At 36.5% G+C, this 21,181-nt stretch overlaps 1 protein-coding gene across 6 annotated transcripts in view; it reads right to left on the bottom strand.

Moving 5' to 3' along the window:
- LOC150105337 (uncharacterized) overlaps positions 1–21,181 on the bottom strand; it is a 409,874-nt gene that overhangs the window by 190,180 nt on the left and 198,513 nt on the right. The gene's annotated exons all lie outside the window — the stretch shown is intronic.

Below are 21,181 nucleotides of genomic sequence, written 5' to 3' on the forward strand. Positions count from 1 at the left end.
GTCCATTGACTGACGAGCAATGCCTATGCTTGGGAGTGAAAGGGCTTCAGGCACTATACCATCACCACCACAGTAAGCCTTCAGCACTGTCTACAGACCATGCAGTAGGAGACTTATTGCAACACTATTGACACAAGCAAGTCCAATAGCCAAATAATCCTGACTGAGCCACCCAGGACTACCCATCTTCCTGAAGCAGAGGCCGAAGTCTATCAAGATCCTCCTTTCCAGATATCCAAAGTTTGCACCACATGGCAAACACAGAGACAGGGGATTGAATCCTAGTGATGGTGATCTGGAAGAGAAGATAGTAAAAAGACTCAAGAGAAGTAAAGTGAAGAATATAGAATGAAAAACAAAGGAAGAATGAAAAGGGCTAATACGTATCATCACTGGGAAGTCCCCTACATGATGTATTGGCGTCACATGGAGAGGGGAAGGGTGTGTTTGGATGGACTCAATACTCCAAGGGCAACTCAGTGAGGTCATTATTACCAACTTTATGAGGTGAATTGAAGCTGCTAGTGTCTCATATAAGAAGGTATCATGGTTTTTTTTTTCTCCTGGAAACTTGAATTTTTCATCCTGCACACAGGCAAATCAGCCATGAGAACACAATTTACAGACGAAAAATACAGTTGGTGGTGGTAGTAGTAGGTGACACTGTATGTTGATGTGGTGGTAATAGTTATTGAAGCATTAAATAAGGAAGATGCTGAATAGGGTATGATGGAGTAGTACCTTCCCACTTTGAGTCCTTTGAGGTGTCATATAATAACAGCAATGTCTAGAACTGCTCAACAATTCTCAGGATGTTACATCAAACAATTTGATGTTTGATGTAACAAGTGTCAAGTGTGATCTCACAATGGATGATGAAAATCAACTACCACTTAAAGACATTCACATATATCCATGCTCGTGGTGGAATTCTAACTCGGTCTGTTTAGGGAAAAACATATGCAATCCACTTGGCCTACTACGGCAGGTATTGTTTCACAATCTAAAAATATAAAATCAGTGAAGCAGCCTGGATGAAACACTATCTCTGGATACATTAAGATGTCAGCTGAGAACAAAGTGATGTTGTGCATATGATGGAATTGTCAGGACTCAATTCACTTTAAACAGATTCCAACAGGGTATCTGCACACCATCAATTTCTACTTGATTCTCAACAGGTACATGCTGTTATACATAACTGCTAAGTACTTGTAACATGCTTTTATATCAATTAAGGACTCTAACAAGATAAAGAAGAAAAAATTTATTGCATATTTCCCTTTCTACATTGAAATTACAAATACAAATCATAAATATAATTACAAGTACAAATAACATTAATTAAATTTAAAATTTTCCAAAATTATTGTATAAAACATAGAGATATGTGTAACCGAAGAGCATAAGCTCATCCATGTTACAAAATGTATATCAATTACACTAATCAATTTGCAGCACACAAAGATAATGACAATCAACTACAATATATTGGGGATAATATATATAAACACACACACATACAGAATAAGGACAATGTAGCTCACTAATTAAATGAATATTTTTGCAGTTAATTTCTCATTTTATACACTTATTCTAAACAAATGTACAATAATATTAAATTTAAGTACTCTCTGATTAGATTTCTGTATATGCTCCTATTGGCTTCATTTTGTATTAAGAGATGTAAACCATTTAAGATTTTTAGAGCTAAAAAGATCTAGTATTTGTGGATTATTTCTTTTTTGTGCTTTTGGAATTATATATTTTAAGCTCATATTTCTGCAGAAGTACCTTTACTAATGTTTATGTACTGATCATCAGACATTAGGAAAAGTAGTGTCCTGTAGATAAATAATTGTCTAAGTGGTAAGATATTTAATAGGGTATATTTGGTGTAGATTTTAGTGTCACTATTTATTTTTTATTAAAATTTGTATTAATTTATTTTGTGGAGAGATTAGTGGTGTCAGTTTGGTGTGATATGTTCCTCCCTAAGGAGAAATATAATGTTATTAATACTGTCACAGTTAAGAATCTTTTTTTAAAGAGAAGACTTCAGGGAGCATAAATGTTCTGTGAATACTCTGTTGCATGCTTTTCTGATATATGATTTCCAGCATGAAACCATCTGTGCTAATCATGTTTCACATTTACAGAGTTTGCAGTGAAATTCAATGCAGTCATCTGCAAAAGTGTTTACTGCAGATGTTAAGTTGATAACTGCAGATCACAGAAATCATTGACAATTATAAATAATATTGGCCTAAGCAAAGAACCAAAAACCTGAATGGCTAAGGTTAGCATTGGCCTTGCGATGAATAAATTAAGATTTGTAAAGCACGGCAGGGCATTCTTGATACTTGGTTTCTATCTAAATCCACACTGGCTTTCAGGAAAATATTTTTACTAAAATATTTACTAATATGTTTTATTACTCATTTCTGTAATACAGATGTGATCAACCCTATGCATGTGGGTTCAAATGCATCTGCAGAGATATGTGCATGTGCCGGTTGTCAATTATTAAATAAGAAAATAAAAAAATAAAATTAAAACTGGAAAATGTCTTCTCCTAGTAATAATATATATTGAAATCGTAAAAAATGTTAATATTTATGTTATATTATATTATGAACATTTGGTAATTCTTCTGTCTCTGAGGGTTACCAGTGCCAATTTTGTGTGTATGTTTTATGTATTTAGTCTACTAGCTACCGGGCACTTCAGGGATGTGACACCACTTCACTGGTATGGTCGGCACACTAACCAACCATTATTTTCTCATGTTTAAAAATTTTGCCCCAAAATGAGTAAGTAATCCAAAATAAAAAACAACGAACCTATAAATTCAATGATTGAGAAGATGAGTATTGTTTTATCCAGAATAAAGACAAATGTCATTGCTTTGAATTTTTTCTTGACAATTATTCATAAGACTATTACACTTTTTTTATAATCTTTGTCAAGTAGCTTTATTTTATCCTCCTACATGTTTCGCCAATTCTTTTCTATTGGCATCCTCAGGGAATACAAACTAGTAACTAAAATGAAGGTTACAGACTAGGTTATAACTGATAATTCTAATTCATACAAAAAATTGGTATTGTGCGTGACAATGAGCGTGTCTCGTTAACGTGATTTATTAGTTATGGTTCATTACGTAATTGTTATGAAAGTTCATTTCTTTGATGTTTAATGATCTGATAAAAGTTTTCCAAATTTCTGGTAAAATTAGACCTTGATTCTTGTTTAGATTTTCAGTTTTACAGGCGACTGTAGCTGCTTATTTAAAGGTTCTTGAATGGTAGTTATCTTCTATGTATGGCATAAGGCTCTTATCCCACTCAATATGATGGTTAGTAGAGGCAAAGTGGCATGAAAGGCCTGAAATGTCTTGTCTGTTATTTCTGACATATCCTATGTGTTCTTTCTTTCTCGTTTCAAAGCTTCTAGAGGTCTGACCTACGTAACTAATACCACATGAGCAAGGTATATTATATACTCCAGAGTACTTGTAGAATGGGTGAGGATCTTTCGGTGATCTTAAAAATTTCCGAATAGTGTTGATTGGTTTGAATGCCACTCTGATCTTATGCGGTTTTAAAAGGTTAGCTATTTTTTTGGAAAGGTTCCCGACAAAAGGAATCGTAATTGTACTGATGTATTGGACGTCATCACGTTGTTGATGTGGTATATCAGTAAAGAGAATATCACGTGATGTGGTATATCAGTAAAGTGATATACCACATCACGTTGTTGATGTGGTATATCAGTTAGTATATCAGTTATAGAGTCTTTTTGGGTAACCATTTAAAGAAAGTTCTCTGGATATTGTGGTTAATTCCGTTAGTAGGTCATCCTTGTCTGTCGTATACTGTATAGCTCTTTTCTTGAGACTATAGATAATGCTAAGTTTCTGAGCTATGTGATGAGCTGAGTTGAAATGGAGGTAACATCCAGTATTTGTAGGTTTTCGGTATACAGATAGGTTGAAACTATTATTGGATTGTTTCTTTATTAAAATGTCAAGGAATGGCAGTTTTTTTATCTTTTTCCATTTCTAATGTGAATTTGATGGTATTGTGGAAACTATTGATTTGGTTGAGGTAATTCATTAGTTCTTCTTTCGTATGATCCCAAATGATAAAGAATGTCATTGCTTATTTTACAATGGTATTGTATCAGTGACAAAGAAGCACAACCTCAAACATCATTACAAGTGCAATCACAGCTGTGACATAATAAATGTGACATGTATTTATCCTACTTCATAGTTAATTAATTTGTTAATTGTTATCATTTGATGTGATAAGCAAGTATGAATTTTCACAGAAAAAAATATTGGTGTCCGCCACTTTCTTCCAAACCTCGAATGCACCTGCAACTACAATCAGGTTGAGAACTCACTGTAATATTTTAGAGAAAACTGGGAGAACACAAAAGAGATTGGCCTATAATTTTTAAGATTGTTTTCACATTATTTTTTATGAACTGGTATTATAGAATTTCTTAAATTCTATAAATTAAAAATATCAAGAAATTATATTCTTGGTTTAATCTTTTATCCAAGTGTAAGCAAACAAAGTTTGTACCTGAAGTATTTTAAGGACTGGGCAACTCAGATATAGAGGTTAATGACTTCACATCACTTGCTTTAGTATCCCATTTAAGCAAAGCACATATCCGTAAGGACATATATAATAATAATTATTATTATTACGTGACACCTCCAAGGAGTCCAAAGACTCATCAAGGGAGGGCACCTACTCTACAACTGTCTCCACCAACTACAATGCACCACAACTACACTAGCACCATCTGCTGTTCACCACCACCACTAGTATTTTTACAGGCAATCGCAAATATCCATGATGACGGGATTTGAACCCACAGCCTTTTGGGCTGGAGAGCGGATATGCTAACCACTCAGCCAAAGAAGCTGGTTTCCATAATGCTATGCATTATGGGAAGGGTGACTATTTAGGCTGGTTTTGACCTTTATTAAGGTCTCATCAGTGGGAGCCAGACCTAGAAGGAATACCAAAGTTGAAATAATGCAATTATTATTACATGGGTATCTCCATGGAGTCAGAAGACTGATTGTGGGAGCCACACTAACGATACCTCTCCTTAAGCTAAGTAACTGTCAGGGAACTTTCAACTAATTCTGGTAATCTATTCCATTCACTCACTCACCACTCTCCAAGCAAAAAACTTGGTATGCACACTTACTAACCACACTCTTTCACAACTTCCACCAGTATTCTCTAGTTCTCTCTCTATTCATAATATATTGAAAAATTTCCTTTGTGTTGACCTTACAGAACCTCTTTAACAGCTGATAAGTTTCTATAATGTCCCATCTTTTCCACCTATCAACTAAACTTTGTAACCCATACACCTTCAACCAGTCCTCATAAAGAGCATTCCAGAGAGCTGTCAACCAGCTTAGTTATTTGTCTCTGAATCCTCTCCACTATATCCTGATCTCCAAGAATCAACAGTGATGACCAAATCTGTGCACAGTAGTCAAGATGCAGCCAAATCATAGTCTTACTAGGAACAATAACCTCCATCTCTTTACTTATTTTTTGATTTACACTCATTAGCAGCACAATTTACTGATGGATATTAGGACTAATTACAAATATTTAATTGGCTGCAATGAATAATTTTTCACTATTTAAATCTATATGACTGCTGTTACCATTACTAAAACCTTTGAAATGTTGGTTTTCAGATATTTCTGCAGAGTATATTATTTACAAATTTCCATTGTTTTTTTTGGCACCACCTTCATATAGGAGAGAATGACTACTATTTTTTTTTTTTTTTTTTTTTTTTTTTTTTTTTTTTTGTCAAATGTATTTATTTTAAACTAAAACAAATACATTTGGCCTGCTAGTTATAAACTAAGTTATACCAACTAGTTTTGCCAACTGTGGCTGTTGGCTTTATCAGGATTAAAATTATATAAATGTAAGAACACTTAAACACTAAAAAAACTGTTTGCACTGAAACCATAAATGGACCGAATACAATTGCATTTTTATAAAAGCAGAAGAATGCGTACATCACACGTATAGCACGTGTATGATCTACTAGTTGTTATGTAGGAGTGTTCTGTAGTTGGCAGCAAAATTTAATTCTGGCATGTTGAAAGATCTAATGAGGGCCTTCCAGATCTTGGGAAGAAATAATCCTTGGTTTCTATTTAGGCTTTCTTCTGAACGAAGAACTGTTGTGGCTTCTTTTATCATTCGGGAGCGGAAATCCTCCTCTAAGTAGGACATTTTGCTAGGACTTAACATGGTTAGTCCCAGCAAAATGAAAGGCTAACTCCGATTTGTCTTCTCTATTATTATTGAAGTCTCCTACGTGTTCCTTTTTTCTGATTTCAAAACTTCTTGAAACTATATTGGCCAGACTTCAAGAAGTTTTGAAATCAGAAAAAAGGAACACATAGGAAACGTCAATAATAATAGAGAAGACAAATCGGGGTTAGTCTTTCATTTTGCTAGGACTAACCATGTTAAGTCCTAGCAAAATGCCCTGCTTAGAGGAGGGGTTCCGCTCCTGAATGATAAAAGAAACCACAACAGTTCTCCGTTCAGAAGAAAGCCTAAATAGAAACCAAGGATTAATTCTGCCCGAGACCTGGAAGACCCTCATTAGATCTTTCAACATGCAAGAATTAAATTTTGCTGCCAACTACAGGATGTTCCTATATAACAACTAGTAGATCATACACATGCTATACGTGTGATGTACGTGTTCTTCTGCTTTTATAAAAATGCAATTGTATTCGGTCCATTTATGGTTTCAGTGCAAACAGTTTTTTTTAGCGTTTAAGTGTTCTTACATTTATATAATTTTAACCCTGATGAAGCCAACAGCCACAGTTGGCGAAACTAGTTTGGTATAACTTGTTGAGTCTTGACAGACTTTATGTCTTAGGAGGGACCTCCCTCGATGAGTCTTTTGATTCCTTGGAGGCCTGAATAATAATAATAATAATAACTTAGTTTAAAATAAATACATTTGACCAAAAAAACCCAAATAGTAGTCATTCTCTCCTATAGTTCTCGTGGTCAAAAATAACTATTTTATTATCATGACCACCTTCATATTTTAAAAAATTGATTATGGTAATAATTATGTTTCTTTTTTTAATTATAGTTTATCTAGTTCCTATGTCTGAAGCTATGCTTGTAATATTCATTGCAAGGATTTTTTTTTTTGTGTTTTCAATACATCTTATGTTGAAGTTTTATAGTGTTTCATGTCTTGCGTTATCCACGGCATTGATGGTTTGCACTTGCCTCTTGACAACTGCGTGTTCTATTTCAATATTTGCAATCAGCATTAGTTTCAGATTTTATCTGTTTCCAGAAAATAGTACTTAATTTATGTTTTAGTGTGTTGCAGTTTATTCTAGGACAAATCAATCAATTTGATTGACACATCCTTTGTGTCAATCAAATGCTGACTGGATATGAGTTTTTATGGCTAATGAAAAGCGATCTCTGATTGGCTTTTTTAACACTGCTGTCTGGACTTTATTTGTACTGTATGTTCTAACAAACAAATAATCCAGACACAATGTGCAGCCATTGAATTCACTCATCAGAATGTTTATATACTGCACAAGACCTTAATTATTCTTATTTTTAATGGTATTAACAACACCAAACAAACTATTTTATAAAAAGATGTTTTATTAACTTGCTTATATTTTGCTAAATTTCAAATCATCATCTGAGCACAATGCAGCATATATACGCGACAGTAAGTAAGTGAAATAATACAACTGTCCCAGTCAAAAGACCTAAAGTACTATTTTGGCACCCTCTAATGTTGTAAAAAAAAAAAAAAAAAAGAAAAGAAAAATTAAAGCTATGTGGGAGTTGCTCTTTTGCCAAAAATTTGGAAGACTGTTAAAATAACAGTCCTCCAAATTTTTGGCAAATTAATGCAAACATGTTTGTTCAGGTTTGGAGAATTCTTCATAGCCATGGCTGACTCAAAAAATAATTTTTCGATCTGTAGCAACTTCTAAATAGCACATTAGTTTTCTTCCATCAAATCCTCTGTGAAAGAAGGGTGTCGAAAGCATGGTCTGCCAGTCCTGACTTGCTTAATAACGGTAGTAAAGGTATTTTTTATGTTCTTCCAGACAGATGTTAACAGATCTTCCTGTCTTCCCATAGTAGACCAGTCAACAGGGAACTTCGTACACTCCAGGGTGTGAAGAGCTAGAGGGTAGATAGGAAAATCTAGTATTCATCCATTCATTTGGTATTCATTCTCAGCTTCCAAGGATGGCTTCTTGTGCTTTGCCCACCCTCCATAAAATAAAATCCTGTATGACCCTTTCAGAAGTTTGTATGTCTCAATGATATCACCCCTCTTTCTAATGTTTGCTAGTGTCTTCAATCTACAAATTCTCAATCTGTTTTCATAAAATAGTATTCCACAATCCTGATATCATTTTTAACACTCTCCTTTGATTCTCTACAATATATCTGAATCATAACAGAAACTAGACCTGCACGCAATAGTCCAAGTGAGGTCTTATCAAGGCCTTGTAAAGAGGCAAAATGACATGCTTATCTTTACATGTTAGTTCTTTTCAGAATTGCTTTGAGTTGTATGTGCAATCTTTGCTAGGTTGAAACTGAACTTCAACTTGCAATCCACTGAAAAGTTCTCGGCCTTGACCATAGATGACAACACTAGGTACATCTGTCATAAGCATCCATGTGAAATTGCAAGTAATTCTATCAATTAGTTTGTGTTATATTGTCTGAAGCAAAAGTATTGCCTATATCCTTGAAATGGATAAAATTGAGTATCATGCGTTATAAAAATTCTTTGTAAAAGAAGGTTTAACCCCATAAATTTAGTTTGATCCTTTATCCAATGTAAGCAAACAAAGTTTGAGTCTTTGCATGTTAAGAAAACTCATGGTAAAGGTGGACCAAGCTCTCATCACGCCTCATCTTAGTATCTCCCATAATTCAAAGCACATCTCCTTGTGAACATGTATAATGCTATGCATTAAGGGAAGGGCCACTATCCAGACTGGTTTCGACCTTAATTGAGGTCTCGTCAGTGGTAGCCAGACCATGAAGTGGAAGCAATGGAGAAGTCATATTTACTATACGAGTTGCCAAAAGGTGTCTCACCTTATTATTAAATTACTCTGGACTTAGAGAAAGATGTTGGAAGTTTTTTCCCCACTTGGTTAGACTATAATAAATTTAGTTTAATCCTTTATTCAAGTGTAAGCCCTTTCCTTAATGCATGGCATTATATATGTCCACAAGGAGATGTGCTTTGCATTATGGGAGATACTAAGACGAGGAGTGATGAGAACTTGATCCACCTTTACTACAAGTTGCCTCAGTCCTGAAGATACTTCAGGCACAAACTTTGTTTGCTTACATTTGGATAAAGGATTAAACTAAATTTATTATAGCTAACCAAGTGAAAAAAAAAACTTCCAACAAAAAGATTTAACCCCAAAAGAAATTCATTCGAAGTTCATAAAAACTTTATGGGCATTCTCCTCCTTCGTTTTCGACAATTAAGAAATGGACTCCAGAGTTTAAACATGGCCATACCAGCCCTGAAGATAATCCACGTGAAGGATGTCTAAAAAGTGTAACAACATCACAAATCACTGATCAAGTGCACAATATAGTATTGGATGACTGGCGAGTCAAAGTGTGTGAAATTGCTGAGACTATAGGCATTTCAAAAGAACATGTAGGATATATTTTGCATGAAGAATTGCAAATGAAAATGCTTTGGGCAAGATGGGTGCCGTGCTTGTACACAGCAGATCAAAAACGCACTTGCAAGAAAATCTCTGAACAGTGCCTGGAGCACTTTAACAAGAATAAAACTGATTTTGTGTGTCGATTTATTACTATGGATGAGACTTGGATTCACCATTACACACCAAAATCCAAACAGCAGTCAAAACAGTGGACACGAGCTGATTGTTTAGCACCAAAGAAGACAAAGTCAGTTCCATTAGCAGGTAAGTCATGGCATCGGTGTTTTGGGATGCTAAAGGCATTTTGTTTATTAATTATCTTGAAAAGGTTAAAAGAATAACCGGTAAAACAATAACAGTTTGCAGAAGAAAAAATCATCTTTCATCAGGACAATGCACCTGCCCACAAAGGTGTTTTGGCAATGGGAAAATTAAGGGATCTGTACTATGTCTGCACTATATCTGCAAATTGTTGGAACATTCACCCTATTCCCCAAGATTTAGCTCCCTCTGACTTCTATCTCTTCCCAAAACTAAAACTCTTCCTCACTGGTCAGCATTTTTCTTTGAATCAAGACGTGATTGCAGCTGTAGAGGGGTATTTTGCAGATCTTACTGAGAACCACTACAGGGATGGGATAATGGTGCTGCCGCATTGCTGGAATAAATGCATTAGTCTTAAGGAAGATTATGTTGAAAAACAAAAATAATTTTTAAATTATAAATTCGTTTTTTCATTGTTAGGCCGAGAACATTTCAGACCACACTCGTGCTAACACTACAAGATAACACTACAAGGCCTCATTAGTTTCTTCTAGAATAAAACCACAAATATAATACGATACTGGATATCTAATCAAGCCAAAGTGCACGACTTTATATTTACTGACAATACAATAAATTGATATCCATTTTCCCATGTTCACAGTTCCAGCCTATTCAAATCATGCTGCAAGTAGTGCATATCAGCCACATTCCTGATTACCTTACCTATCTTTGTTATCAGCAAACAGCTGTATGTTGCCTGTCAAATCCTTCCCAATATCACTCTTGTACAGATTGAATAACAGTGGACCAACGATTGATCCTTGGGGCACACCACTAATTACCTTAAATCTTGCTCACTCTCATCCCACATATACCACTTTTTTGATATCTGTCAGTCAGTCATCCTCTTATCCACGCTAATATTCCATAACCCAAATCCATATTCTCCAATTTATGCCATGGTCTTCCATGCTGTATTCTATCAAAAGCCTTAGCAAAATCCAAAAGTATCATGTGTATCCAATTCCCCATTCAGTGGTAACATTGTAATAGAATGTGACTTAGTAAACTCATGTTGCTCATTGCAATGGAGAGATTGATTGTCAAACCCATTTCTGAATGTGAGCCCTAACCAATTTTTCAAAAATCTTCACCACCACTCGTGAGATACTAAATGGTCGATAGTTGGATAGATTGGTCTTTGCACCACACTTGTGCAATGGGATTACTATACATTCTTTCCATTTCTGCAGAATCTTCCCTGTTCTGAGACTCAAATTATATATCCTGGTCAAAGGAATAGCCGGTTCAGCTGAACACACCTTTAGCACCCATGCCAATATCCCATCAGTCCTTATTGATGAATTCTTATTCAGTTTGTGCAACAGCTCTAATACCTCCTCTTCATACACCTGAGTTTCTTCATGCAGTGAAGAAGTAGCAGTGGTCTCAATGTTGCACACACCAGTTCGATAGTTTTTAGCAAAATGGGCACTCATTAGTTGACCTCTTCTGCATCTGACATCCTCACACTATCTGTATGCAGAAGAGTTATTCTTTCATATTCATTCTTTCTTTTAATCGCAGTATATCAATAGAATTCTTGTGCATTGTCTTTAGCCTGCAGAGCCAGTTTCTTTTCATACTCAGACTTAGCTTTCCATGCAACAGCTATGACTTTTCTGGCCTGCTAGTTATAATTTTCATAATGGACATCATCCTTCCATATCATCCGTTTCTTACAAATCCCTTGCTCAATTAAATGATACATCCATTTGACTTCTAGCCTGTTTATCCTTTGAACTTTCAGGACACATTCTGATATTGCGTCATTTAAGTATTTTTTTTTTTAATTCAGTACCTACTTTTCCTTCTGACAACGGCATTTTGGTAATAGCAAACAGTATGGCACAAAAAAAAAAAGTATGGAACTTCACCCACTTACACACAGTATGAGATATGCTCTTCGACTGCATGCACACTAATAGAAGAGCACAGGTAGAGTCCATGCCACTACATTTAGCTGAAGCAATGGTATTGACATTGGAAGAAAAGATGCTTATTGTTGATCATTATTTTTGTTCATACAGAGTTGGTAGAGCAAATGATCCAAGTCAAGGTGGAATGGATATTGCACCATAACAAGCCTTCAAACTTTATTGAACTAAGGGATAAATTACACTATATGTCCAGCAGATGTTCCAACACTTGTTCTCCAAGATGACAGAGAACCTTTGCATATGCTTCAAAACCTATCTTGAAAGACAAAGGTGCCCGTTTTGAGCACGCAATCTACCATCGTTGATGATTTATTCGACCAAGATTCCACTGATAGTTGTGTATATACATATCACATGTAAACATATATTTCTTTGTTAATAAACCTATTTATTCCACAAAATACAGTTATTCATCCATATGTTATGGAGTAAATATGTTTATTTACACCGTAACATATAGTAGTAGTTATTCAGTACTGTTTTTTTGCTCTATATTGTATTTTCCCTATATTAAAATGCTCAATAGTTATGCCATAGGTTCCAACCTGCCCCTAACTCAATGAGGGGGGGGGGGGGAAAGGTGAGTAGTTTCTCTTTTGAGTTTTCCTCTTACCCAATCAATGAAAGGGTGGTAAGTTTTTTTTTTTTTCCTGCATTTTATTCACATGAAAATCCATCTAATTTTTTGGATATTACATAACATTCTTTGTAATGTTTGTTACTACAAATGAAAAACACAGAAGGTTTGTCTGCACACAAGGTATCAAATTATAAAAAAAAGTCATTATTGAGAACCTGTATGGCCTGGTTGGCCAAGTGGTTAATGTATCTACTCTCCAGCCAAAAGGCTGAGGGTTTGAATCCTGCAGTGGGCATGGATGTTTGTGATTGTCTGTGAAAATACTAGTGGTGGTGGTTGGTGGAAGATGGCGTTAGTGTAGATGAGGATGATGGTAGTTGTGGTTCATTGTAATTGGTGGATTGAGTGGTGGAGATGGAGAGGGATGTGGAGTAGGTGCACTTCCTCGATGAGTCTTTGGATTCTGTGAAGGTGTTGCATAATAATAATAATCATCGACCATGGGTCCAATGCCCGTAGGTGTCTGCTGCCATCTTGATATGATTCGTCTTTAATCTTATCTAGCATTCTGTTTTGTGCAAGATGACTCAATTTGTGTATAGAGTTTCCACACCATTTGACGATGTCATCGCCCCATTCTCTGTTTGGTCTTCATCTTTTGTTCTTTCCTTCAATCATTCCAAACAGCAACGTTTTTAATTTTCTCTCATCATTCATTCTACATATATGGCCAAATAGATGTAGTTTCCTTTTGATTATTTTCTGGATCAGGTTTTCTTCTGGTTGTATTCGCCTGTAGATTTCCTCATTGTTCACTTTCTGTATCCAGCTTATTCTCAAGATCTTTCTATAGTACTTCCTCTCATATGAGAATATCCTCCTTTTAGATTCTCTCAGGCCTCGTATCCATAGAGCATGCTGCTGAAGATACAGGTTTCTACAATGCACAGTTTAGTTTGCATCTTTATAGCTCGGCTCTTCCATATTTTGTCCATGGCTTTTAAAATAGTCGTTGCTCTGGCTATTCTAATTTTTATCTCTTTTTTTTGGGGTCCCAGTCATGCGTCATGAGGCATCCAAGATATGTGAAGTGTTCCACATTTTCCAGTTGAAATCTGTCTATCGTAACTGTGTTCAGTAACTCCTGTTGTCTGAATATCATTGTTTTAGTTTTTTCAAAATTGACATTTAGTCCATATCTTTTTCCTTTTGTGTATAGTGTTTGCAATGTCTGTTCCAGCCTTGCTGCATCTTCTTCATCATGACGATGTCATCTGCAAAGCAGAGGTGGTTTATTCTCATGCCATTTATTGAAATGCCTCCACCTTCTTCTTTAATTTTATCTAGTGTTCTTCCCAGATGTGTGATGAAGATGATTAGTGATATTGGGTCCTCTTGTCTTGTGCCTTGACTAGTGGCAAACCAATCTCCAGTCTCACCTACTATTCTGATTTTTGCTTGTGCTTGGCTGTTTACATCTTTCAGCAGGCAGATCAATTTATTGTTCACACACCATAGGATTCCAAGACAGCCCATCTTATATTTTGGTCAATATTATCAAATGCTTTTTGGAAGTCCATGAAACAGCAATATCTCTTTGTTCTTTCTTCGAGCTTTCTCTGCTATTAGTATTGGTGCGAGTATTTGTTGCACTGTACTTTGATATTGTCGAAATCCGACTTGCTCATCCAGAAGATGTGCCTCCATATGACCCTTCAGGCATTCTGTTACTATTTTCATCAGCACTTTGCCAAGATGACTCATTAATGTAATGTAATGTAATTGGTGCATTCTAAGCATTGCCTTTCTTATGAAGAACAACCAAGACCAATTTTTTCCACTCTTCAGGGGCATACCCTGATCTCCATATTTCATTACATAGCTTATGCATTTCTTTTACAACTGATTCTCCCCCATATTTCAGCATCTCGCCTATTATGTTGTAATCTCCAGGACTCTTGTTGTTGTTGAGATGTTTTATAGCCTTATTCACCTCCTCTTCCAAGATGTCATTTTCAAAGATCGGTTGTCAAAAGTTTGCAGGATGATTTGGATAGTTTGGAGGACTGTGCTAGGAAAAATGGATATCAATTTAATGTGGCAAAGTGTAAGGTTATGCACTTTGGGGTGAAAAGAATAGCAGCAGTATATCGCATTGGTGGAACCGTACTCCAGGAGATTGATGAGGCCAGGGATTTGGGAGTGTTGGTGGATAGGGAATTGAAGTTTAGGGGGCACATTACAAAAGGGACTAAATCAGCTCATCAAATCACTTGGCTTCTGAAAAATACTTTAACATGCAGAGACAAACAAGTTGTTGTTCCTCTGTATCGAGCCTTGATAAGACCCCATCTAGACTACTGTGCCCAGTTATGGGCACAAGGGTTTCTTCGTGATGGGGAGGAAGTGGAGAGGATCCAGAGACGAGTGACCAAGATGATAGCAGGTCTGTGGAATGAACCTTATGAGAATAGGTTGAAGATTTGTGGGTTGCAGAGATTTGATGATAGGCGAAGGAGGGGTGATATGATTGAGACATTCAAATTACTGAAGGGTTTCTATAAGATTGATCCAGAAGATATTTTTGAAAATATGACTGGTGGTGGGAGGACTAGGGGGCCATGCATGGAAGCTGGGCAAGAGCGTGGTTGACAAGGGTGTTAGAGCTAGGTTTTTTACTTGGAGAGTGGTGAATGAGTGGAATAGGCTTCCAGAGTCTGTTGTGGGTGATACGACCGTGAATGAGTTCAAGGCAAGGTATGACAGATACTGTGTCAATGTCGAATAGTTGTTCTTGACATGATGTTAGGGCCTCCCTCGATGAGTCTGTCAACTCCTTGGAGTTGCCCGGAACAATAATAATAATAATATTTTGTTTTTCACTTGGGGTCTTAAGCTTAGTTTCCAATATGTTCTGATATGCTGTTCTTAGCCTGTCTTCATTTAGTTTTGATATGTCCTAGCTTTTTGGAACTTTCCTTAGTACTTCTGTTTCAGTTTTAGTCTTATATTTACAATCACTAAGCTGTGGTCCAAATCAATATCAGCTCCTTGGAATGATCTGCACTGTTGAACTGAGGTTCTCCATTTCTAGTTTATTAATATCAGGTCGATCAAAGGAGCGCCTTGTCCATTTATAACAATCTTTTTGTTGGCATTCCAACAAAAAGGATAACAAAATGCCACGGATAACAATCTGCAAATCATCAGGTTGTTATCCGTGGCAAATTCCAGAATTTCTTCACGTTCATTTCTTTCTCCATATCCAAATTTTCCCATAACCTTTTCCCATCCTGTGTTATTTTTGCCAATCTTTGCATTCCAGTCTCTTCTAATGATGAGTATATCCTGCTTCGGTACCTCATCAATTACAAGTTGTAGATCCCTGTAAAATCTCTCAATGTTTTCATCTGCACTCTCTGCAGTGGGCACTGAATCTTGCAACCATTATACTTTCACTAACTGGTTTGCATCCTATCATTGCCTTGACAGGCCTTGTTATTTAGCAGGAAACCTGCACCTGCTTCATGCTTACTTTCATTTCCTGAACAGAGAACTCTTCCACCATTTGATTCGCCTGACAATGTCCATCTCATTTCTGAAATACCCAACATATCACATTTGTATTTCTTAATTTCTTCTTGAAGCAACAGCAATTTTCCAGTTGCCCAGAGTGTGCGGACATTCTATGTGCCAATTGATATTAATAAAAATCAAACTGAGACCTTTACAGGTCTGAGTTTGATTTTTTTGTCTTTGTTTTCAGTAACTGATTTTTCTATCCAGCCCTGATTACTCAATTGGGGACGCAGACCATGTTTGACCGGGGGACGTCCGAGCCGGCATGAGTCTTTTTTCTTGTACTTTGGCATCAGATTTCAATCGTGTTTTCTTTTTACTGTCAGCACATCGACACTTATCTGACAAACCCTTAGTCTTCCTTGAAGAGCTTGGGAGAGAATCAGAAGGAGCATATAGATTTAGGCTTAGGGCAGCCTAAGCTCGCCTTGACACAGTACCATCACTGGACTTCTGTGGCATTTTATAGAGTTACTGGAGTTGTCCACTAACTCACCACATCCTGTTAGTATTGCCGCTTCTTGTCCAGGACTGCTTATTGGCTATTTGCAGTTAGCAACCATCTCTGGCGACCGTTCTCCGATCCGCAACCTGGGGACCCATCCGGTGGCATGTAGCTTTGCCTCTGGGAGAAAGAACCCAGACCGGAGTCTATTATAACAATATAATAATAATAAGATTAGAAAAAGCAAATTAAAAATAAAAGTTGCATCTATGTTACACAGGAAATAAGAGTCGCCACTGCTATGCTCGAAAACTGAAGACAAGTGGAATTCTCCGTGGTCATAGGGAGAACCCAATAATTTAAAAAGTATCACAGACAGACATTTTACAATTATAATAGTGTTCTTGAACTGTCCTATATGTAGCATTTGTGGCTTGTTTATTTCACCAAACCACTTTTCAAAAAAACATGTGAGCTTATTTTTTTTTTAAATAAAAACTTGAATTTCATTTGCAAGAGTGCAATGAAGGCTTTTAGGATATATTTCAAATGTGCAAAACAAAATTTAATATTTGGATATTAAATACAAATTCATGTTCATGTTACAGGGTAACATGAAAGGACTCTAGTCTTTGTGTTGCTGCTACAATTTTGTTTAAGTACACCATGTTGTTTTAGTCTCGCGTATTGTGACAAACAGTGTTTTTGTGCTCTGAAGATGCTGGTTATAATACCAGCGAAATATCAGCATCACGTTAATAAATTAATTATTTACTTAGTTTCTGTGTTCTATTATACCGTTAAAATAATAAACAACATGTTCGACGAACACATAAGTCTGTCCACATATTTATCTTAATGTTTTTGAAATATTTAATACTCAATTTATTATTATTATTCAGGCCTCCATGGAGTCAAAAGACTCATCGTGGGAGGTCTTCCCTAAGAAACACAAAGTCTATCATACCACTCCTTAAACTCAATGACCGTTCTCGCTCTCACCACTCCATCAGGCAATGCATTCCATGGTTCAACCACCCTCCATGCAAAGAAACCACTCCTCACCCTCTTGCTCACAGATTCCTTTCGTAACTTCCAGGGATGGCCTCTTGTCATCACTCCTTCCCGCTGTTCAACCAAGTGAAAGAACTCCCCAGTGTCAACCCTGTAACCACCTCTCAACAGTTTAAAAGTCTCAATCATATCACCTCTCCTTCTTCTATCCACCAAACTCTGCAGTCCACATTCCCTCAGCCAATCCTCATAACTATCATTGTACAGTTCTGAACCTATCTTTGTTATCCGCCTTTGTACCCTTTCCACAGTTAATTTATCCCCTTCAAATCCTGGGGACCAAATCTGAGAACAGTTGTCTAAGTGTGGTCTGATCAGGGTCTTATACAACGGAATGATAACTATTTTATCTCTGCAGGTCAGCGTCCTTCTCATTATTGCAGCAATTCTCTGTGTTAACTTTACTACCTTTGCAATATGTCCCCTAAATTTCAGGTTTCTATCAATCATCAACCCCCAGATCTCTTGTCTCCCCTACTTCCTCCAGTATAACTCCTCCCATAGAGTATGCAGTGTCCCATTGATGTGTCTAGCTTATTCAAATCCTCTTGCAGGGCAGCCGCATCTGCACTATTACTAATAATCCTTCCCAGCTTCGCATCATCTGCAAACAACTGAATATCCCCTTGCAATCCACTGACAATGTCAATGCCAGTACTGAGCCCTGTGGGACCCCACTTGTAACCCTCTGCTTCCTTGAAATTGCCCCACCATACACAACTCTCTGATACCTATCGGACAGCCAATCCTGAATCCAGTTGACCAATCTGACATCCAGACCCATGTGCTGGAACTTGAATATCAGCTTATCATGTGGCACCCTGTCAAATGCCTTCGCTAAGTCTAAGAAAATGGCAGTATATGCCTTTCCCTCATCTAATGCTCTTGTAACTTTATTATAAAAGGCTAGCATATTGCTAAAACAAGAGCGCCCTTTCACAAATCCATGTTGACTCTCACGGATAACATTACCCTCATATGCCCAATGCTGTATACGGTCCGTCACTACTTTCTCCAAGATCTTACTAACCACTGATGACACACTAATTGGCCTATAATTAGACACTTCCAGTCTGCTAATGCCCTTATGAAATGGCACTATCTTACCTTCCTTCCATTCCATGGGCACCTTTCCTGCAGACAGACTTTCATTGAAAAGCCAGGTGAAAGGCACTGTCAGTTCCCTAGCACATTGGACAGCTTTAGTCACATACTTGATTATCAACAAAAAAGAATTTTCCATTCACACTTCCACAGGTAAGCACAAGATTCATAAATGTGAGCCTACCTGGATGATAGCTCCATATTCCCAATGCTTATTTGTCTGTTGCCAATAGGATTTTTTATGAGATACAATTAGAGAAATTCAACAATTATTTGCCTTCTTACAGTTATAGATATCTAAAAAGTGATAACTAGAAAGCTTTATTGAATGATATGTACATCCTTGCAAAATGTGAACTTGTGTAATCATATTAGCCTGCAAAATGTTTTTAGGTAATGCGAAGTAAGTATTGTAAATGTTTTTTTTTGGTTAAAATGAAAGATAAATTTAATACTGAAAAGCATTATGCTGCTCAAAGTTTATTATGAGTGAAAAAGCATCTGCAAAACTTATTTAACCATGAGATGTGTGTTTGAAAAGGATGAATTCAGAACTTTTTTATTTTACTATATTCATCAGTTAGCAAAGCAACATGCAAGGCAGTTGTTTTACTAGTATTTTTATATGCTATTTTATAAAATTCAACACAGTTCATTAAATCATATGTAATTATTATTATTATTATATCTTATCAAGATATTATAATAATAATATCTTATCAAGGGCTTGTATTAAGAGAGACCCCCCCAGGGAGTCAGAGACTCATCGAGGGAGGCCACATACTACACACACACACACACACACACCAGCTATCATACTTATTCTTGAATTCATTCACACTGCTTGCACTCACAACATCCAATGGCAATCCAATCCAATCATGCACCACCCCAGTGGTTCTCAACCGGTGTTCCCCGGAAAACTGGTGTTCCGCGAGAAGTTCTGAAATTTGTAATTTTTCAATTAATTTGTCAGCACAAATTAATTCAATGATGGTTTAATTGATGTTAATTAATTATTAATCAAGAATTAATTATCAATTATTGATTAATAATAAAAAAATCAGCTAAATTGCCAATTAATTATTAATTTATACATTACAAAATAACCAAGGTGTTCTGCGAAAATTTCACGATTTGTGAAGTGTTCTGTAGTCGAAAAAAGTTTGAGAAACATGCACCACCCTGGTGCATGTTTCTCAAACTTTTCTTAAACCCTCTGAGAGAAAAATCTAGAACTCACACCCTTCTTGGCAGCCTTTATTCTCAGCTTCCAAGGATACCCTCTTGTCTTTTCCCCACCCTCCAAAATTTGAAAAATTCGATCAATTGAAATCCTGTATGACCTTTCAGAAGTTTGTAAGTCTCAATCATATCACCCCTCTTTTCTCCTGTTTGATAGTGTCTGCAGTCTACAAATTCTCAATCTGTCTTCATAATCAGTATTTCACAATCCTGATATCATTTTTAACACTCTCCTTTGTAATCTCTCCAATATATCAGAATTACAACAGAAACCAGGAGACCAGACCTGAGAACAATAATCCAACTGGGGTCTTATCAAGGCCTTGTAAAGAGGCAAAATAACACCCTTATCTTTACATGCGAATGTTCATTTCAGCATTGCAGTTATCTTTTGAGTTGTATTTGCAATCTTTGCCACATGGCCTCTGAACTTCAACTTCCTATCTATTAACACTCCAAGATCCCTAGCCTCATCAGTTTCTTCTAGCCTAATCCCACCAATATAATATGATATTGGATATCTAATCATGCTGAAGTGAATGACTTTACATTTACTGATATTGAACTGACATCCATTTCCCATGCCCACAATTCCAGCATTTTCAAATCATTCTGCAAAGGCTGCATATCAGCAGCATTCCTGATTACCTTTTTTACTAAATAGCTTAAGGAAATTGCAACGTACACTAGGATATCCATTAAAATAAATTTTAATACACTTCCAATATTTCCACGTCACGTTGCCATTTTCACAGGAACTTAAAAACAAGACATATGCAGGCAAGCACAACAAACAGTAAATGAGGACTAAGCAGGAAGCTATTCTTTCTCCTAAAAGTCCTGATAGTGACCCCTAGCAGGCAATGTTGGTATTCCTGGGCGATTGGGCTGAAGGTTTTCTGATGTAGGTTTCCCTTTTTGGAGCAGTCTCATGCAACTAAATTTGTTGAGGTTTGGATTGTTACTTAGGACTGAGGCTGATTCCATGAAAAGCCTTTCTTATTTGAATTTACTAAGGTGTATTATCGTTGCTTTCTTCCACCGTTATTCTATGGCGGGTATCCAGCGCATGGTCTGCAAGACCAGAGTGGCTGTACTGG

Source organism: Typopeltis vanoorti, chromosome 6 (genome assembly GCF_054136105.1).
Source record: "Typopeltis vanoorti isolate ZY-2024b chromosome 6, IOZ_Tvanoo_1.0, whole genome shotgun sequence".
NCBI classification, from domain to species: Eukaryota; Metazoa; Arthropoda; class Arachnida; order Uropygi; family Thelyphonidae; genus Typopeltis; species Typopeltis vanoorti.